Source organism: Nipponia nippon, unplaced genomic scaffold (genome assembly GCF_047370975.1).
Source record: "Nipponia nippon isolate SJK-2023a ecotype South Korea unplaced genomic scaffold, ASM4737097v1 scaffold_1, whole genome shotgun sequence".
Classification (NCBI taxonomy): domain Eukaryota; kingdom Metazoa; phylum Chordata; class Aves; order Pelecaniformes; family Threskiornithidae; genus Nipponia; species Nipponia nippon.
Genome location: NW_028262290.1, coordinates 97850772 through 97866008, shown reverse-complemented (window position 1 = coordinate 97866008; position 15237 = coordinate 97850772). Strand labels below are relative to the sequence as shown.

General features: G+C 43.5%; 1 protein-coding gene across 8 annotated transcripts in view; it reads right to left on the bottom strand.

Annotated features, from left to right (window-relative positions):
- The window catches only part of ATXN1 (ataxin 1), a 240389-nt gene that overhangs the window by 145880 nt on the left and 79272 nt on the right, over positions 1–15237 (bottom strand). For all 8 annotated transcript variants that reach the window (XM_087763974.1, XM_087764007.1, XM_087763964.1 and 5 more), the window contains one exon: positions 12474–12598. The gene's annotated coding sequence lies outside the window, so the exon portion shown is untranslated. The remainder of the gene's footprint in view (positions 1–12473; positions 12599–15237) is intronic.

Below are 15237 nucleotides of genomic sequence, written 5' to 3'. Positions count from 1 at the left end.
CTGGGTCATAATTTCTACATAATTATTGCACAACAACCACCCATAATGAGAGAATGAATTTACAACCACACACAAGCTATATTTACCAGTGGACTGGTTACAAAGCAAAACAGCAGGAAACCACAATGTGTGTCTACATATTAGCTCCTCAGCGGCGGTGCAGAGCAGGGCTGCCTGTGCAGCAGGGCGGGCCGGGCAGGTGAAACCCGGGCACACCGGCCACAAAGGAGCACAGCCCCGCGGGGATGGAAGCCGGACCCAGCAGGGCACAAAGATGCCATCAGGTGTTCAAGGGAAGCCATGTAGATGTGAGGCTAGCAAGACCTGTTTGACTTCAGGGTTAAAATAGTTGGCCACACAAACAAAAACTTAAGGGAGTCTCGCCTCCCAACTTCCCCAGCTTCCAGAAATTTCGATTCCTAGAGGGAGTTAAAAAAAAACAACACAGAAAAAAACCAAGAAACCAGTCCACAACTGGAAGTGCAGCCCCCCAGGGAGTCAGGACCCAGGAAATGAACTGTTCCTGCCCCTTGAAATGAACAGTTGCTCCCAGAGAGCACTTTGCCCTCCTCTCCTGTCAGATGTTCAACAGCCAACCCCTGCAAAATGGGTGCGACTCGACGCGAACTGGGACAGCGGGACTGTGCCTCAAGAGGAGGCCTGATGAGGTCAGCAGCTGAGCCCCTGCTAACAACTTTTTCTCGCTGGGGAGAGTTGCTTGGGTCTGTCTACCAGCCACCATGTATCACTGAGCTCAAGGGGTCTTCACATCTTCAAACACTGCCTCTCAAGGGAAATTTAGCCACAAACTGCCTTGCAGCTTTGGAAGTTATCGGAAGTGCAGCTGGACCGACAGACTCGAGGAAAGACAGGCAGTGCGCTCACGAGAGCCCCGTTTCCTCAGCCTGATGCCATGCGAGCAGGCAGCATCCCTGCCGCCAGCACTAGCCTGACCACCTTGCTGCGGCTGCTCATCCCGGCTGCTCATCCCCACCTCCCCCTGCACCAGTACAAACCCTCATGCTTTCCAGGCCAGTGTGAGAATGATGGTGAGCTAGATCCGGGAACAGATCCCACTGAAAACATACCTTTTTTTTTTTTCTTTTTGAGGGATTATTTTTGATTTGGATCCTTTCCCAGACCTGGCTCAGAGCATGACTACACAACGCTTATGTCAGCACAAGGAAGCCATCTAATGAGTACCCACGGGGCTGGGGGGACAGCACTGCTGCCATCGCCATCCTGGCCACCTTAATGAGCTTGTAAAACAAGGGCCTACAGACAGTGGGTTAAAAAGTCACAGAGCTTCAGTTAACCAAGGAAGGCAGATTAAAAAAAAACAAAAACCCAACAACATGCACACAGGTTACTGACTTGCTGCCACGTCAAGCTGCCAAAACACAGCAGAAGCACAGGGCCTTCCCTTGAGGAAAAGAAACCCCACGCTCAGCTCCACTGCAGCCCCGACGCAGAAGGGCTCCTGATACAGGTGCAGGGAAAATCTTGCTCCTTACTAGTTCCTAAGCAGGATACACAGAAAAAAAACCACACCTTGTAAAACACTGGTATCTCAAAATGACCTATTCTCCTATCTTTTTGGCCAGGCATGCTCTTCCTGTCCTGCTCTGTCCCTGGAAAGACACCAAACAGCCCATCCCCAGCTCAAGGTGGAAGAGTAAAAGCAAGAGAGAGGGGAAGGTGAACAAGGAAAACAACTCTCCTTCCCCGTGGACTATGGGTGCGAACCCACTGCAACAAACAGCGCAACCCTAAACACATGCTACGATGGAGACAAAAATCCGTGATTACTGCTTCTGGTGTTTATGCTGACCAGTGCACTATTATTGCTCCGGTGGCAATCAGCAAACCTGTCATGAAAAGAAAGGATGTGTTGGGCTTGCTATCGATCCTTGTAACTCCTGTCTGAGTACAATCATACAGTCTTGAAATGTAGCCTGAAAGGGCACTGTTATTCCGGAACGGAGTTGCTTTTGGAAGATGAGTCAAAAGCAGTTCCACGTACTTAGATCTCGTCTTGAGGTTGCCGACAATTTTTCCTGGCTTTACAGCCACATTTTCTGATCCTTAATGTATTTTCTTTCCCCTATTGCTGAGAGAAAGAGCCACACAAATAAAGAGAAATCTGACTATCCCAGGAAATTATGTAACTGACTATACACAGAGGGCTGTCAAATATGCACAAAGTAAACTAACTGAAATAATATGATTTTTTCCCCTCTAATATCCTTCATTTATAGTCATTGTAGGTGTTACATGTAACAACAGTAAGTGGAACAATTTCATACAGCACTTTCCACATTGAGACAGCTATTCTACATCCCCCGGCGCAGCAGACAATTTCCATAGCTCACTTTGTATTAAGGCAACAGAACAAGGCACCCCAAACTAAGCCCGGAGCAGTAACCATTCCCTAGAATCAGGGCTAAAACCTAGACTACTGAGTGGCCTTGTCTACAGCCAGACTAACTCTTTATCCCCAGAGTAAAGTTTGGGCATCGCTGGTAGCTGATAGGCAGAAGCACGTGCCTCTGATGGCACAACTCTGCTTCCCAACGCAGGCAGCCCACAGCACGAGCAATGCACGGGGCCAACCTCTGCCCCAAACAAAACATCATTTTGGGATGGCACATGTGCAGGAGAGCTGCTAGACACCGCAAGGGACGAGCTCCTGTTTGCAAAGTCTTGGAAAAACGCTAGGTAAGAAGTAAGGATGTATTGCTATTAGCACAAGGCTCGTGGGGATGAGCAGAGGCCTTGACTGACAGCACTGCTCCCCTCCCATTGCTCATCAATGGGAAAGAAAAAACACTCAGCTGAAAAAAACAAACACGGAACACACCCGACTCACACCATATCCAAACCAAACAACAGAAGACAAAAAATAAATGCATCCCAAGCACCCACTGTATTTTATGTTCTTCTTGTCATCTTGTCTCTTTAACGGTGGAGTCCTGCCCTCCAATTCACACAACATATTCCCACTGACTCCGACCAGCTTAAGGTTAACTACAAATACAACAGAAAATCTGAGGTAGCTTCTTGCCTTTATTTTCCACTTTTTCCGATGGGCTATTAGGCTATTCATAATGAATATCAAATGAATATTTTTTTGAATTAACAATTAGGACAAACAAAGGCTCTAATATTTTACAAACCTATTTGATGCAAAATACTAGATACACAGTCTAGGCCTCAATTTTTCAGTTCTTTATTACTGAATTCTTACTTCTTTTCATTCCATTAGCGTTCTCAACAGCTTATTAACATAAAGCAGAGCCTTGCTAATTTGCAATAATGTTTAGGATACCTACTCTAAATTAATGGAAGAAATCAATAAATTCATCAATCAACAAAAAGGAACAGAAAAGAAAAATGACAAACACATTCTGTTCTATTACTGTGGCAATCCTAAATGGTGTTTTAATTATTCATACAAATATCTCTAATGCATTAGTAAATGTGACGTATAGCATATCTTTTAAAAAAAAAAAAAAAAAAAGTCTTGGGTCCCAGTTCAGGAATGTGGTTCCTTTGAGGAACACAAAGGAGGCATCTGAATACTTTTTTGTATTTGATTCTACATACTCAAATGCCATCCTGCTTTGGATCCAGAATACTGCAAGATTACTTACTCCCCAGCACTCCCTGCTGAGAGCAGACCCATACAGAAGCTAGTAGCTACATGCAGGTAGTAACTATGACTCTCGTCCCAGGAGAGACACCAGTAGCACAGAGAAAGCTGCAAATCCTGTGAGTGAAATTCTGGGTGGAGGTGGAGTTTTTCAGATGATGCCGGTGAGCTTCAGAAGGAAGACTTAAGCGCACAGAACTCCAAAAATATGGCCCCTTTTCACGTCAGCAGGGCACATAAACAGTTAACAAACCACTACTGCTTATATTATTTATTTATCTCACCCCTCCCTTATTTAGCAATTTCCTCCTTAAGTCCTGGCATCTCTTCTCCATTTCCCTCCCAATTTTGGGTCCTTTTCCTCCCGAGATTATCATCTGCTGCAAGTTCCTCCTCCCCTCCACGGCCCGCATCCCAGTCTTTGTCCTGGTTCCCAACAATGCGCCGTGTCTGGCCAGGCTCCACGCTCACTCCGAATTTATTGCTCTCCTGCTCTTCCAAGCTTGCGAAGCAGGTTTTCACTCAGCTGCCCTCGCCTGCCAGGATGAGGAGCAGTGCATGGAAGCTGGAAAGAAGAGTTCACGAGCACCAGCCACCAGGAGAGCAGGGCTTTGTCACTAGAAACCCAAGGTGGAAAAGCACGCTGTGTGTCTTATTTAGTTCCAAGCCGAAATGTTTCTGTCTAGGATGTCTGTTTGTATCTCAAGTCACAAAGAAGCCATTAGTACCAATAATGTGTTATTACGGGGGCGTCAGCAGAGACTCTGCAGCTAAGGTTAATTTGAGATGCATAATTTAAAGCAGAACTAAAATCCCTCCATTTCACACTTTAATGACTGAATTCAAATCATTCTTCAAATTTGACACAGCAGCTCTTAAGAGGACACTTGCACTTTTTCCTTTTCTTTCTTTTCGGACAATTTAAAGTAAAATACAAGTATGTGTTGCAGAAGAAAAATGTACAGATCCTGCTTTTACGATCACTTTAGCCTGTTTCCCCCTCACATTTCTTTTCAGCAGCTTCATACTTCACACATTCATTCTGACATGTCAGAATATGCCCGATACAGACCACTTCTGCAATTTAAAAAAAACCCAATACTCAGAGTTAAAAATTTCACTCATCATATCCCCAGTGATTTTGCAAAGAACAGCTGACAACACTGCTTATCTTAAACATACCACATCACTTAGGTAACACTAGTACCCGCACAATTCTCTGTAGTTAGTATTTCTACTCTCAACATCCTGCTAATACGTGCAAGAGACATAATCCTTGTTTTTCACACAGAAAACTGAGGCAAAGACAGAAGGATGCTGTGGTTCAACAAATGCTTCAAGCTGGTCCGAGTCTCCCAAATCCACTGATAATTTGTTTTGTCAGGCAACTTCCCTTAGCACAGCTGATAAAACACAGCAAATAATCAAGCAAAAACTCATCACAACATAACCAAGCGGCATGATAGGGAGATCTCCATGCTGCTGAAGCAGAGGTGCAACACCTCTCTATCAAACGCCTCCTGCCTTTTACTGCGGATTCTTCAATAAAGCTCACGTAATGTTACCAAAATGCATAGAAACATATGATTTTTGTCATCCGACACAACTCGATTTTGTTCTGAATTTTCAAGAAATCCCAGTTCAAGCACACAGACATTCTTTGGAGAACTGCCCTCTAAAAATGGCAATGGAATTGCACAAGGGGGGGAGGGGAAAAAAAAGAAAATTCCAAGAAATCTTTGACTCATCCATTGTTATTCATCAGTTTTTTGGAGCAGAGAATGGAATGCCGTCAAGCTAAAATTGACAGCACTATTTTCTGATCTCTAAGTGATGTCAATCCTTCACAAAGCCACAAATGCTGTGAAAATTTTTCTCTGCAAAATTCTAAGAATGACTCTTAAATTTTGTTGGGGGGGGGGGGGAAACAGAGCTAAAAGAGGCACTTGAAATTAAACTCCTACGTAGGTGTGCTTTTGAATACTGAGAGTATTAGGCTTCACAGCTTTGTGCTATCTGTGACTCAGACTTGCTGCCACAGGTGTCAAGAGACCCGGGACCTATCTGGAGCTCTGCAGAAACCTGCTGTTTTGTGATTTATTTTTTTTTTTTTTTACTATATAGTAAAAAAATCCACCCTCAAAGGCAAAACCCAAGCTTTTGCACTCAGTACAGACCTGAATCTTTTTAGTTGACTGATTTTACTGTCCAGTTAACCTTCACCTAGCAAAGCACATTTTTCTGCTATTTACTTCCTAAGGTTTTCAGAACAACACAATGTCAACCAAGTCTAACAGCCAAAATGGCTTCCATAAAGTTCTGAGAATAACACATCTATTCTGGCATGCCAACACACTATTTTTAATTGTAGCTCATTAAAGATGTAATAGAAGAAGAATTATATTCACTTCCAGCACTGTTCCGTCAATGCAGTGAGATAATAATGCTGCTATATCGTACATAAAGCAATATTTATGCGTAGTGGTTTAGGTAATCTAATGGAAAGGCAGAAAGCAGTGATTCACTCCTGGTTCTATCTGTTGCTGCAACACAGCTTTTGCCTATCACAGGCCCCAAGCAGACACACAGAGTGACTGGTTTCAAACGTTAGTAAAACAGAGACCTGGGAAATGAAAAAAGACAAGTCAGTTGAAATGCTGAACAAAAAAAAAAAATCTGGATTGCAGACGAGAAGTACTTTACAGAGCAGTGTACAAATGCAGGCCTCTGAGGTAATTTAAACCAAATGCAGACTGAAACTGAAGTAGTTTGGTGAGTCAGCACAGTAAAAGGACACTAAAATTACACATGAGAACAGTGCAATCCTTTTTGTATACACACTGTATTTTAGTCCAAATTTACCAGAAAACAAACTAATTGCCTACTTTGTATTGTGCCTCCTTCGCCTCCTTTTGGACTCGACCTCTACCTTCCAGAAACAAACTGCGTGCAGGCCAACTAACTGTGATGTCTAGGACTTTAATCTCCCTTTTGCAAAAATTGCATCTCCAGACCATGACAACGTTAATAAACAATCATTGGCATGAATGCTACTGACCATCTTCCAAGTTACGATTACTTTCCTCTGGAAATAAAATTTTAAAAAATTAATAGCCAAAACTGTGGAGAATCATTACAGGCTCTGACAATGGTAAGTGCCTCCCAGATTCTGCCATCCCAGAGGTTTCAGCCACCTACGGCTTGGTACAGACACTAAATACGCTTACCATCAGTCAAAGAAAGGCTTAGCTGCATATCTGCCTCAAACATTTTTAAAACCATAGCCATTTTTAAACTTACAAAGCAATTTTCATCTTCATTTTCATCTCATTCTTGCCTCATACTTTCACAAGAACGTAATTCTGTGAAAGCCACAACAATTGCTTGTTCAACAGAGACTGCCACTCTCTGAAGTGCTTTCTGAGATCGATTTGTACGGACAGACGTGGGTAGAAATGAATAATCCAAAAATATACACAATAGATAATGAGCAGAGTCTAGGAAAAAAAAATACCATGTACTGCAAATGCAGCCCAAATTGGAACGAATGCCTACAGTAGCAACAGCACAGTAAGAGCAAAATGTTATTGTACATTACTGGCATGCAGCCCATAATTACAAAAAATACTGCAGTATTCCACAGTAACAGCGTAAAATATTATCATTTCAAACAAAGCAGCTGCAGCACCCCGCCCACAGCAACCACGCCACAGACAGCCAAGGGAAGAGAGGACGGCCGGCTGCCGAAGGACTCCCTGCTTCAGTGAGCGGGTGGGCCGCGGGGTCCGTGAGCCTTCGGGACGGCTTCTCCTCGCACCCATGGCTCCCCCCCGTTGGGGCACGAAGGACTGCTGCTCAGCAGCAAAGGGCTCCCACGTGGGCTCCAGCTGCCGAGCCCGCTACCAGCGGGGAAGCACACTGCTCGCTCCACGTTCGAGCTTTTGCCGTAGCGTGCTTTCAGCTGAATTTGCATTTTCACAGTGTCTCGGATTCAATAAAATCTTCCCCATTCCAGCTTCTCTGCGCTAACCCCTGTGTCACCCGGCCCCCTCTAACACTCTGACAATATGTTTTAACAGCGGGACAGCAAGAGGCTCCGAAGCATCAGCTGGCATATGCTGCCGCTACAATGGCTACCATTTGCCTCCCCAGATAGTTGCTCTGCTACGTATCAGCAAAACGTGAGACAACGTGCACACAGTTTATTGGCAGTGCTCTTCTCAACTGCTCTATCCAAGGACCGCCAGCACAGACCACAGTCCCACCAGGGCAAACAGAAAAACACGAAAAGTTACAATTAAGTCCTCCTGCTCACTGTCACGCACAGCACACAAATCAGTAGCCCTAGCTCATCATTTGTAGAAATAACATCTATCACATTTGGTTTCTACACGGATCATGAATGAAGAAGGGCCAGCTAAGGAGCCACGTATTTTCTCCAAAGTTTATGCACTTGCAGAACTAGCAATGAGAGGAAAAGAAATGCAGAACCCTGAACAGTGAAGTTAGCGGAGAAGGAAACTCTGTTCAAATGAAAGATACTTATTTCTAACTCACGCTTCCTATACAGGCTATGAACAGTACAGATTCTCCAGACGAATCTGCAAAGCCTGAGCTTTGCCTGAGCTATCAATGCTGCCTCAGGTATTTGGCATCTCCCCGCAGTTCGACAACTCTGAAATTAAGTTTGAAATACACAACATCAGCTGTTTGGGCAGTATCTTTTAGAGATATTCAAATCACCATGAAAACTGTTTTTCGTACTGCCAACCAGAAAGATGACGTTTTTAGGAGGGAGCAAATTAACTGCCATACTAAATACTTCCCAGTTCACCAGCACTTCTCATCTTTCCCATACCAGCTTTTCTCTGCCAAACAGAAAGGGGACTGTAGTGTATATATATGCAATATACATGCAATAAGCTGCAGTAACATATGCAGCAGATATACTGCAAATACATACAAAAATACTGCATTTTTGTATCCTCATAAGCCATTCATTCATGTAACCAGATGCCTTTCTAGCAAATGCACAGCTGGAGACTGAAAAGCCCTAAAAATGTTGTGTCCAAGGGCAAAGGAGAAGGGGGAGAATAAGAGCAGAGTCCCGTATCTAGCAAGGAAAGAAAACTTTACGCTTTATGAATTTCTTGTCTACAATGCCGTAATTTTTAATGTCTGTAATTCAGCTATGGTATCACGAGAGAGGCTTTTTAGGAGGTGGGGAGTCCAGCCACTGTGGCCTGGTTTGCTCCATGCCAGGCGGATCAACTGTTTCTTAGTGTCTGTGAAACTTAAAGGTCCCAACTCCAAAGCCTCCACCATGACTCCAAAGACCTTCATCCAGAAGGGAGGTCTAACTCCTCAGAAGAAAAACTCCTCTGGAAAAAAAGCATAGGGCTGTGTAACAGTAATCACACCACAAAGGCCCCTCTCCACTCCCCGAGTTAGTGTGTCCTGGCCATTGGCTTGGAGAAAATGGCTGGTGTGCTTTCACAGTAACCTTCTAAGGCAGAAGAGAATGGTGGGTGAGAAAAAGGCAAGAACTTGTTTAAAAGCCTCAATTTAAAACCTCTGGCTACTCCCATTTTTTGGCGTAAGTTAAAACCACTCTCTTCTAGAAACCGTGTGAACAACTGACTTCAGATCTGGATCCTGCCTTTTGCAAAGCTGCTGGTGGGCTTGGATCCAAGGCTTTGGTTCAAGCTCTTATCTACTCCATACTAAAATGACTTATACCATACGTCCTTTATAATAAATAGCCTCACAGTGAGGAAGCACAGTATTGGCATGGTTCATATTTACATCACTCTTTTGAAAGCCAATGCACATGGTTTAAGGAAAGTGTTGGAAATACTACAGCTTTCGAATATTTTGCCTTATGTGGTTTACAACCAGCATAGTCAACGGCTGTGTAAGCTTCACCCATTTTCACGTGACATGCTAAGCAATGCGAGCCCCAGGTACTGCCCGCCAGAGCTGAGCAAATGGGCATGTCGGCAGCGGCACAGGCACGGCCATGTCCCATCGCAACGGTGCCCTGGGCTGTGCCACCGCACCCTCCCGGCTCTCTGTAGCGAAGGTCTCCGTTCTCTGGCCCCACCACCTCCTCTTTACAAAGGCTCACACACAATTACAGAAACAAATGAACAATTCCATTATGTGCCTGGCAGCCCGTGCACTTTCCTTCTGATTCACAATAGAGGCGCCCCATTGGAAAGATCCATATATGGGGGGGGGGAATCTAAGCGAGTCTCCAGCAAGCACACATTATCAAAGCCTCATTTCCACTTAACACAAGTTGCTTTGGGAACTAATGCAGCTGACTTGAGGGGAAAAACACAAACAAACAAACAAACAACCTCTTTTTCCATTAGCTAGAGGGAAGAAAGAAAAAAGAAGGAAAAAAAAAATCGAACCGGTGCCATCTTTGTTGAAGAGCTCCATGAAACTAATGGTTTAAGAGAGTTGAGGAGCATGGACGGGGGACAATTTGTGACTGATCACTGCCATCTGAACATGGCATGCTGACAGCTGAAAGAAGAGCAGAGAAAGGCAAAACAAAACAGGCATGTGTTTAATCTGGGCAGGCTCAGTCCCATGTATTCACTCCCAGTGAATAATACAAGGCAGGAGAAAGTTGGTCCCTCCGCCTGCTCATCTCAGCACCCATGTAACTCCCTGGCACGCACCACAGGACCTTCTCCAGGCACAAAAAAGGGGGCATTATTTCTTCACATGCTGAAAAAATAATCAAGAAAGGGCAGGAGTAGCAGTACAATTCAATATATCTTAAACTGTGTCTTTCGTCACTAAAGAACTTCCCTTTCTTTAATACTCTGCCAATGAGCTCCTGCACTCTCTGATACAAAGAAAACTAAACAAGATTCGACAATTTTGTGACTGCAACATAGTGCTGATCAAATGATTATAAAGGCCACACAGATACTACGAAGATACCTTGCCCCTGAACTTCAGTGTGCACTTCCTCACAGAGCAACAAGAAGGCAGCTGTGAAAGGAAAATCATGCACATTTTCCTGGTCTGACGTCAACGAAAAAAAGACAGGAATAAAAGTATTTTAATTTATGCTCTGCAGAGCTGATGAGGAATGCTTGCTACCAGGAGAGTGTGATGGAGAGAAAGCAAAGATGGGCTGAGAGTGATCACACATGGGTCACTGTGGTGCACTTCTCCCTCTTTCACCAGTTTGGCCAGGACTGTCACCCTATGCCTGAAACAGGGCTTGCTCCAGAGAGCAAGGCATTTGCCTACCTGAGCCGCAGGGATGGGAGAGACAGGGCAGGGTAAGAACCGAAGCCCCTAAAGGCCATACAGCAGCAGTTTCGAACAGATTTACATTAATACCTCATTTCACAACTACAAAAATCACCTCAGACTCCTACTGAAAGAGTCTCATATTCCTGTTTGGGCTCACAGTACCTAGTGCAAGACCTGCACATAAAAAGGAGTTGGCTACACTGATTTGCAAAAGTTTTGAACTTTTTGGATAAATCAGTACAAACGCCTACAGGACTATTACAATTTCCCAAGCAATGGCTCTTGTCCACTGACCAGAAAGGAAATATTTAGCTCCCTGCAGCGAGCCTGTTGATTTCAAAAGAAATTTAATAGCTCTATTCCTACAAAGCAAATACAGAGCAGTCACCAGGGGCCGGCTAGGATCTTCTCTCTTCGGAAACCTGGTAAGCAACAAATGTCTGCAAATGCCACCAGCCAAAGCGTTTTGATATTCTGCACATTTGTAGGATTGTATCCCCTGCTTCTTCCATGTTATGTGGGTCTTTCTGATTCTGCAGGTTTCTTACAGTAATTTTGTCTCCTTCAACACACTCGTGGAGCAGAACAGAGTAAATAATTTGAAATTTTTATTTAAGAAAGAGGCTGGTGGTTTTTAGCTTTCATCTATGCAGCATTTTCAGTTGTTAAAAGTTTTACAACTGTAACATTTTCCTAGACAAAAAAGACTCAGAGGTCATTCTTTTCTAATGAGAAATGAAAACAAAAAAATGAAGACTAGAGGGGAAAAGGTGAGCTTTTCCCTGCGACTCATGATTGCCTTTATTTAAAAAAAATTATTAACTCAGGACAACACAATTCGACCTCACTCGGGGAACTCTGCTGCTATTCAAATAGCCAAGTGCAATTTGCAACTCTAGTTATGAAAGGGGACATTATTTTCTTTCTACTTTTAACTTTACTTGTTCAAAGACACACTGATGAAGCAATTAAGGCAGACATATTATTAAAGCTGGTGTAGAATTTACAGGCTCCGTTAAGAAGTTTGGTATTTCAATGAGGTGTTTAAACTAAAAAATGAGAACTATGTATTTAATACAAAAATATCACTTAAGAATGCTGTAAAATCAGATTACTCATGACATTATCACCAACAGTAAGAGAATTGTATATGCATTTTTCTGGCTGTGTGTTGTATGTTCTTCAATAGCCTTCTTCTGCAGAGTTCCCATATGATATAGATTCCAAACTTGGAAATATTTAGGCACATGCCTAACTTTCAGGGAGAATAGCCTCATTGATTTAAACAGGGTTTAACCCTTAGAAATGTTAGGATGATTGCCTGTTCATGGGATTGGACCTCATGGGGCCCATTTTGAAAAAGATAAGTGCATTACGTATTTTTACTGCTGTTTCTAGGTTGGCCATTAAAGTTCCCTCCCTCCCTCTTCCATCTGTTTTTATTGTCTTCAACAGAAATATCACGACACTCCAAGGTAAATAATGATTAATTTTATTACAAACTAACTGTAACTTATGACAAGACCCTCCAGTCACTTACCTCAAATCATATGAGTGTTTCAAGATGCAATTGTAAATCTCCTTTTTCCCCCTCTCTCACAGGAGATGTTGCAGCCTTTTTTTTCTGATGTTTTGCATTAGAACTCTTTCCCTGTGCTCCAGGATCTTAAACAAAAACAAAACAAGAAACTCTCAGAATGAAAATGTCATTTCAAGCGATCGGTGGGTGGCTCAGGGGAAATCCCTGACCTTTCTCCGATGTATATTTCATTATCTAAAGCAAGTGTGATAACTCCCCCCAGCAGAATGCTCTTTTGTGGGCTGTACTTAAAAAAAAAAAAAAAAACAACAAAACAAAAAAACACACACAAAACACCAAAAAACCACTACTTTAGACCACTCAAAAAACGTGTTTTTAAAATCTGCAAGGTAGTACACTACAAAGTATTCATTTAAAGCACAATCCAGTATATACCAGACTCCACAAATTTATGAAGGGGAAAAGGGAAGAAAGCCCAGAGACACAAATCAGAAGAAAAATCAGTATGTAAAGGATCAAACTGTTACACAGGAGAGCCATCATTGGTGTTATTATTACTACTACTGTTATTACCACTAGTAATACATATATGGCCACCTCCCTAAATCTTCGCTGAGTTACTGTAGTATTTCTGTAGTAGCAGCGTGGGGGAAGTAGTAGCCGTGCTGGAGAAGCAATGCAGCATTAGCACTACAAAACCCAGCCCAGCTGATGAGAGAGGAAGGAAGGGAGGAGGAGCAATGAAGCAAATGAGTAAGAGAAACTGGCAGGTCTCTAATACAATCAATTTTGACATTCTCCACCACCACCAAAAAAGGGCTGAAGGGTTTTGAATTTTCAGCGAGTGCTGCTACCAGAACGCTTTCTCACCGCCCTGTTTTGCCCTCCTCCCTCTCCTGTACCTGCAGCAAGGCAGGCCAGGAGCCGGCTCGGTATGTAAACCTCCAAACCAGGCTCTGTCAGCAGGAAAATCCCCTGGCTGCGAGAAGAAAATGCTGCCAGCCAGTGCAGAGTTCACTTTCCCTCTGAGAGCACTGTCTTGCATTTGCATGGCCCCTCTGGATTACAGGCATCCCAGTTATTTCTCTACAAACAATCTTTAGGACCAACAACTATATTCGTTCTTGCTCTGTAAAAAGCCTGAAAGACAAACCATTCCCGGGGGCTACACCTGTGACTATCCCCATTGAAGCCAACAAACTTTCACACCTCGACAAAGAGGAGGATTGACCTTGCGTGCCTGTAAGCCAGATTGCTTTGGTTTTCTTCCTCAGCTAGGACAGACATACAGCTCTGAATAATATTTTCCATTGCTTTTAATTAAGAAACAGAGACGTTATCCACAGCCTTCTGTGGCTGTACATACTTCAGAAAATACAACCTTTCCAAAAGCGGTCAGAAATTCAAAGAGTACAGCTTTCTACATCACAGTTTATTCCCACACACACCCCTGGAGAAAACCACCCAAAACTCAGAGCAAAGACCAACACACAAAAAAGGGGGAAAGTGGGCTTCCCTTGACACCTGCACAGAGGCCGCACCTACGTCACCGCTCCCCGAACCTGCTTACGGTAGGAACAAATCCAAAATACTCCGTTTAAACTACCCTGCTCCCCCACTCCACCATGCTGGTTCTTGCTTACGTGGTGTTGCTGCTTGCTGCAAGGAGCCTGCTCTCACTCAACGTGAGTAAAGGTTGCAACAGCCAAGCCTACAGACTTGCAGGGAGGGGACAAAGCCCTCTAAAGCTGGGACACAAATCCAGAGAAGGCTGGAAGTTCAGAGTGAAATGAGGACACTTTGTCCATGACTCATGCCACCTAGAAACCATTCTTAATTTAAGAAAAAGTGTTAAAGGGATTATTTTACAGAGTGTCACCCTGCTGAATCAACTAGGTTCTGCCTCTTATTTTTTTCCCCAACTCAAATACAAGGTGGCTGGGGACTCTATTTTAAGATCAAAATCAGCATAAAATCCTCCTGTTCTCACTTACATACTTACATTTTTTAATGCTCTGTTTAAAGAGACAAATAGTGCTGTCTGAGGGACAGACTCCTAGCTATCCTCCAGGCTTTTTGCATGACCTATGGGCGAATGCTATGTGACACTTCCTGAAGGGCTGAAATAGCTCTGAATGACACTTGAGCTTCTACAGTGCAACTAAAGTATGAGAGCTTGGCTCCTAAAGCACATTGTCACTTAACCCCAATTTTTCCATGCCTCAGTTTCCCCTTCCTCTACAGCAAAGATAATGGTATTCCCCCATCTCACAGGGTTCATGCACGGAACACAACACCCATGCCGATTTAGTGGATAATCTGGTAACGCGGACAAAGTTATAGATCTCTCAACTCATGTGAGGCTGAAACTTCACGTCCACAGAAAAAGACCCTGTGAACCAAAACAAGAAGTGAGTCATCAGCATGTCCCTCAGACTGTTTTGCTGGATAGTCATTTCACTAGTACGACTCCCTTCTCCTGGGTGCTCCCAGCAAGCGTGGGGGAAACTGAATGGATTCACTGTAGTCACACAACAGCTTTACAGCTGCTGAAAAAAGGCCTATTGTAGCCCTGCATTTTACTATCTTGAGTAGCATACATTAATTTGCTGTACAGCTTCCATTACCCATCTGATCCTTACAGAAACAGGAGCAGCAAATCAGGGTTTGCCAAATGAAGAGAGATTTAACTGTGATAGAGGAAAAATTTTTATTTTCTAAAAAAAGGGTAACAGTTTATACAGCAGATGATGAAACAATAAAT